Here is a 7,489-nt window from a genome sequence, read left to right on the forward strand (position 1 = left end):
GAGTCAATTGTACTTTTCTTGTCTAATTTACACTCAACATAATCATCATCTGAATATACAATTAAGTTAAAATGTGGAATCCTTTGGATACCACAATCCGAAATTTTGAGTTACTTTTAGATCTTATAGGACACTCTTGGCAAAAATATTAAACTCCATAAAAGTATTTCCATGATTGAATACACCCCCCTTAATTTGATAGTGCATTTTCTTAACTCTTATCTTTTTTATTTTTGAAAAGTTTTTATTCTCACTTGTTGCTTTATTTAATATTTGCGGGTGAATAAGACTCATAGTTCTTTTTTTTTATAACTTCTTTGAAAGATTATACCTTTCATATACTCTGTTTTCGAAGTAGATGGTGACATAGTAGTATTTCTAAATTATAAATAAGGCAAGTCAATGACCAACATATTGTTACTTTTGTGGAATAGAACTCTGGTGCTTTTAATATTTGAGTGACAAGACAACAATGCATATACTACTTTTACTGTGCAAGATATCACGATGGTCCTGATTTGACAAACTAAATATTCTAATCTACAACTTTTTTATATCTCTTATTAATTGTCTACATCTTTTCTAATTTTGCTCTAGAAGTAATTGGTTTTCAATTTTTAATCATTGTTTTTTGGGTCTGTTGGAAACTAAATTCCAGCGTTTGACAAAATACGAACAAACTGAAAATATGAACCAACTGATTGAGTAAACTGAACTTAGCAACTGATCTAGTAAACTGAACTCAGCAGCTGATCGAGTAAACTGAACTCAGCGACTGATCGAGTAAACTGAACTCAGCAACTGAATCTAGTAAACTAATCTACGCAACTGAAATGCAATTCAGTTATTCTCCTCACCAGCAAATCTGGAACACGTCAACCGACAAATAATATATTCAGCCGTATGCTTTTAAGCTAAGCATCCTTCAACTAAACATGTCTCGGAAAAGAACATTCAACCGACAAAGAGACATAGAAGACTGCAAGTGAATATGAAACGCCGCACTTCAATCAATACAGCTTAGAACAACGCATTTCGGCTAAAGCAGTTAAGACGCCGCATTACAATAAATGAAGCAAACAATTACCAAGGAATAATGAAGTGGCAATCAACGGATACAAAGATTCAAATATATCTCAAGTTACCGTTGGAAGGGAAGCTTATAAATATGACAGAAGAATAGCTGAATAAATACAGAGCTCACTCTATTCAAAGCTTGATGTTATTCTGCCAAAATCTTAGCTCACTCTTACTTGGTTTATTTGTAGCAGTCAAGGCTACAATTTGAGCTCACTAGCACTTTGTAATAATCGTTAAATTCGAGAGTGCTAAGATCAGTTACGCACTGAGAACATTTTGTAATACTAAGAGTTTCAGCTTTTGGCAGTGATAAGTCCAAACTGAAGTCGGTCAGTACAAATCTTGTACTCGATCAAAGTCTTTTAGTGGAATTCCTATCCTTGAGATAGAAGGGGTGACGTAGGAGTAATTGAAATCTCCGAACATCCAGAAACAATCTTTGTGTATTTTATTTCAGTTTTGTATTCTATCTTTTAGTCAGTTACTTTCCGCAACTACTTTAGTTTAACTGATTGTCATTGACCAACAATATTCCGAGAATCAGTTTGTCACCAAACTGAACTCAAAATTTGAAAAGATCAGTTTTAGTTTTGAGTGCTTATTCAACCCCCATTTCTAAACACTCTTGATACGTTAATCGATCCTATCAAGTTGTATCAGAGCGGTTGAATCTTGTTCTTGAATACTTTTGATCTATAAACTTGCTAGCATGACTTCATTCAACAAAATTCCTATGTTATCCAGAGAAGAATTTGATGATTGAAAAATCAGAATGCAGGCTCATTTAGCTGCACAAGATGATGACATGTGGTATGTCATAACTGATGGACCCATGAAGATTCTGAAAACAAATACATCAGTTGCCATAACAGAAAGGGCACCACAAAGAATAGAAAATCCCAGAGATGAACGGACAACTGAATATAAAATAAAAGAAAATCTTGATAATGTAGCTAAAGACATTCTGTACAAAATGCTGGACAAAGTAACCTTCAGCAAAATAAAGATGTGAAAGTCAGCCAAAGAAATTTGGGAAAAGCTGATCCAGCTGTGTGAAGGAAATGATCAAACCAAAGAAAATAAACTTTCTGTTGCTGTTCAAAAGTTTGATAACATCAAAATGAAAGCAGGAGAATCAATGCACGAGTATGATGAAAGAGTAAGCAGTATCATCAATGAGTTAAATGCACTTGGAAAAGTGTATACTAACAATGAGATTGCACTGAAGGTAATGAGAGGTCTTCCCAAGGAATGAGATGTCAAGACCATGTCAATGAGGGAGTCCAAAGATCTGAACCAAATTGAACTTCATGATCTGTTTGCTGATTTAAAGGCTTATGAGTTTGAGCTGCAGACCAGAGAAGGAGAACCATCTACCCCTGCAGTCACAACTGCTATAGCTGCTGTAAGAACAGAACCAATCAGTTCAATCGAGAAATCTGCTGATCAGTTGAGCAGTGATGCTATGTCATTGTTCATCAAAAAATTTGGAAGGTTTATGAGAAAGAATCAAGGAAACTTCCAGAAGCCATACCAAAGTAACATCTCCAAAGATGAATCAAATGCCTGCTACAACTGTGGCAAATCAGGTCACTTTATTGCTGATTGTCCTAAACCCAAGAAGGACAGTCAAGGCTCATCTGATAGAAGAAAGAAATCATATGAGCACAAAAGAAGACCCAAGGAAGGTAAGAAGTCCTTCAGAAAGAAACATGAGGTACTCTTAGCTGAAGAAAACAAATCTAAATGGGCAGAAACTGACAGTGAGGAGTCAGAACCAGAAAGCTCATGCAGCTCTAGTGATGATGAGGAAGTTAAGTGCTTGATGGCTAATGATTCAGAAGAAGAATCATCTAGTCAACATGTATTTGATTTCAGCTCAACTGAGTTTACACGAGAAGAACTCATTCTAACACTACATGACATGGTAAATGAGTATCAAAAGCTTGCATCATCATTTGAAAAAATCAAAGCAAAGCAAACTGATCCCACAGACAATAAAACCAAAACTGATGACTCAGTTGATAGATTGAGTCTAAAAAGGGAAATTGCTGAGTTAAAAGCAGAGAAAAACAAAAATCAGTCATTAATCCAGAAGTTGATTCTTGAAAACTCAAAACAAACTGAGCTCATTCAGTCTTGGAACAAGTCATCTACTGCACTGAATGAGATGCAGATTTCACAAAAATCAGTTTCTGATAAAACTGGTTTAGGGTTCAACACTCAAGGAGAAATGTATTCAAATGATACTCAACCAAAGCTAAAAATAGACAAAGGGAAATACATTCACTTTGTCAAAATAGCAGTGGTACAAGAACAAATTGAGCCCAGTAAACTGATTGAGCAACCTACTGAGAATATGAACAAGGCTAGAAGATATGGGATTGGTTATAGTAAAAAATTCTCAACTGATTCACAAAGTCAATCATCAAAGAGGTTTCACAAGAACTATTCGAATAGCTATTTCAGTTACTATAGCTGCAAGCCAGTTCAGAAGAGATATAGACTGAACAATCAGTTGAATAAAGTTAAACAAATATTGTATAATCAATACACTACACACCAAGCACACAAAAGCCAAGAAAAACCATTTGGAATACAGCTACTGGAAAGTCTGTTAGACTGATCCAAGTGTGGGTTCCTAAGTGACTAATCAGCTCAGGACCCAAATAGATATGAGTACCAAGTTATATTATGTGTGTGATTGCAGGTAACAGGTACAAACAAGAACTCAATATGGTATTTGGACAGTGGATGTTCGCGACATATGACAGGAGATGCAAATGCGTTATCTCAATTGATCAAATATAGTGGTCCAAACATCAGTTTCGAGGACAATTCCAAAGGTAGAACTGTGTGTAAGGGTAAGCTTATACATGATAAATTTACTTTTAAAGATGTTCTATTAGTAGAAAACCTGAAGTATAACTTGATTAGCATCAGTCAGTTATGCGACAGTGGATTCTCCGTACAATTTGACAAAAACTCATGTTCAGTCAAAACTTCAACTGATGAAATCATAATAACTGGCAAACGTTGTGGAAACACATATAAAGTCAGTTGGAATGATCAAACTTATGCACCAGTTTTTTTATTGCTTCCAAATCATCTAAAAACTGGTTGTGGCATAAGAGACTAAATCATTTAAACTTTAAATCCATTGCCTATCTAAGTAAACATGAACTTGTAACTGGTTTGCCCAAAATAGACTTTTCAAAAGAAAAACTTTGCTCAGCATGTCAGTATGGTAAACAAGTATGATCCTCTTTTAAAACCAAGGGCTGTAAATCTTCATCCTGATGCTTAGAAATATTGCACATTGATCTCTTTGATCTCATACCAGTCATGAGCTTAGGAGGAATGAAATACACCTTCGTAGTCGTAGATAATTTTTCATGATTTACTTGGGTTATTTTTCTCAAATCTAAAGACCATGCTGCTTCGCAACTAATAAAGCTCTTCAAAGGATTTTTAAATGAAAAATAAGTTGGAATTGATCGAATCAGATCTAATCGAGGAACTGAATTCATCAATCCAACTCTTTAAAATTTCCTAGAAAATGCTGGAATTAAGCATGAGCTCTCAGCAGACAGAACTCCTCAGAAAAATGGTGTAGATGAGAGAAGAAATCGGACTCTTAAAGAATCTGCTAGAACAATGCTTGCAGATTCTGGTATTTCTCAAAGTTTTTGGGCAGAGGCAGTAAACACTGCGTGTTATACTCAGAACAGATCAATGATTAATAAGAATCATATGAAAACACCATATGAGATCTGGCATGGGAAAAAATGTATAATTACTTATTTCAAAATATTCGGCTGTAGATGTTTTATTCTTGATAATGGTAAAAATTATTTAAAAGCGTTTGATGCTAAATCTGCAGAAGGAATATTTCTTGAATACTCATCAGTTAGTATAGATTATAGAGTCTTCAACAAGAAAACCCTAAATGTTGAAGAATCTGCTCATGTTGATTTCGATGAAACTGAACTAACCGATAAGCCAACTGATCAAGTTGAGCTAGTTGATCGATTTACAGATATCAGTTTGGAAGATGATGACAAAAATGAAAGTCATGGCAATCAAAACATACTTCAAACACCTGAACTAAAAGTACTGGACCAATCAGATGTGCAGGAAGTTGTTGCTGATGATCAGTTGATAGAGCATAATGATAATATTCAAATACCAGTTGACGAAGCACCAACTGAGACTGAAAATTGTGTTCAGTTACCAACTGAAGAAATTGCTGATGCAACAAATACTGAGTACAGATGGAGAAAATCACATCCACCTGAACTGGTAATAGGAAATCCATCTGATCCAGTAAGAACTCGCAATCAAATGCTAAATTTATTTATCTATTCAGCTTTTGTTTCACAACTAGAACCGAAGAAAACTGATGAAGAACTTGCTGATCCTAACTGGGTAAATGCAATGCAAGAAGAGCTAAATCAGTTCAGCTATAACAATGTCTGGAACTTAGTTCCAAGACCAATTTCAAAAACTATTATAGGTACAAAATGGGTATACAGAAATAAATTGAACGAGGATGGTTCAGTTGGACGCAATAAAGCAAGATTAGTGGCACAAGGATATAGGCAAGAAGAAGGAATTGACTATGATGAGACGTATGCTCCAGTTGCAAGACTGGAAGCAATCAGAATTTTTCTTGCATATGCATTACACAAGAACTTCAAAGTCTATCAGATGGATGTAAAGAGTGCATTCCTAAACGGTCAACTACAAGAGGAAGTATATGTTGAACAACCCCCAGGTTTTGTAAATCACAACTTTCCTGATCATGTATATCATTTGAACAAAGCCTTATATGGTCTGAAACAAGCTCCCAGAGCTTGGTACGAAACTCTTTCAAAATTTCTAACTGATCATGATTTTTCTGTTGGATCAGTTGATAAGACCTTGTTCAAATATGTTAAGAATGATCACATTTTATTAGTTCAAATTTATGTTGATGATATCATATTTGGGTCAAATAATCCCAAATTATGCGAAAAGTTTGTTAAGCTAATGCAGGATAAGTATGAAATGAGCATGATGGGTGAATTGACATTTTTTCTTGGACTGCAAGTGAAGCAACTGGAGACTGGTATATTCATCAGTCAAACTATATATACAAAGAAGCTGTTGAAGAAATTTGGCATGAAATCATGTTCAGCTGCAAATACTCCCATGAGCTCATCAGTAAAATTTGACACTGATCAAGGGGGAATATCAGTTGAGGCGACATTATATCGAGGTTTAATAGGTCCATTGTTGTACTTAACTTCCAGTCGTCGTGATATTGTATTTGCTGTCTGTATGTGTGCTAGATTTCAAGCAAATCCTAAACAATCACATTTCTCAGCTGCTAAAAGAATTTTGAAATATGTTAAGGGTACACAAAATGTTGGGTTATGATATTCTAAAGACTCTACTTTCAATTTAGTTGGATATTCAGATGCAAATTATGCAGGATGTAAGCTTGATCGTAAAAGTACAAGTGGATCTTGTCAATTTCTAGGAGATAGACTGACCTCTTGGTTCAGCAAAAAACAGACATCCCTAGCTACCTCAACAACTGAAGCAGAATACCTTGCTGCTGGTAGTTGTTCTGCACAACTGATCTGGATCCAGCAACAACTGAGAGATTATGGAGTAATTACAAATGAATCAGCCATATTTTGTGACAATACGAGCACAATTGTCATCACCTATAATCCTGTTCTTCACTCAAGGACCAAGCATATAGATGTCATGCACCACTTCATTAGAGATCATGCTTTGAAGAAGGACATTATACTGGAGTATATTTCCACTGAGCAACAAGCAGCTGACATCTTCACCAAACCATTACCCGACACTAAGTTTTCTTACTTTCGCAATATTCTTGGTTTAATTGACTTGTCTTAAAATTATTAATGATGCTATTTTACTAATAAAATTATTTGCAGAAAATAAGAACACAACAACAAATTGGAAATGACACTTTATTAAGAATGAAATCGATTCCATCTTACAAAAGAAATCTCAGAACCAACTGAATCTTGTCATTCTCTAATCCAATCATTCAACTCATACAATCGGATTCTAGAAAATGATTCAGTTGTAGAAATCCTCTCAATCACATGCCAATCCTTCCATAGCATTGCATGTAACAGAACATTGTCATCAACCAGGTCTGTAACATGCCTAACTTCAAAACGATTAATATATCTTCTTGTTGTTGCTGCTTGAGCACGAGAAGGAGCAGCACCACTACTACTTATCCTCTGCAAATCATGAATTTTGAGCCATGTTGACATCACTTTCTTCAAAACATATTTTTCAATCTTTTTCTTCAACTCTTCTAAATAAAGCATTGATTGTTCAGTAACATGAACATGTGTACTGCTGCATGCATCAGAAT

The sequence above is a fragment of the Primulina eburnea genome, chromosome 9 (genome assembly GCF_022965805.1).
Source record: "Primulina eburnea isolate SZY01 chromosome 9, ASM2296580v1, whole genome shotgun sequence".
Lineage (NCBI taxonomy): Eukaryota > Viridiplantae > Streptophyta > Magnoliopsida > Lamiales > Gesneriaceae > Primulina > Primulina eburnea.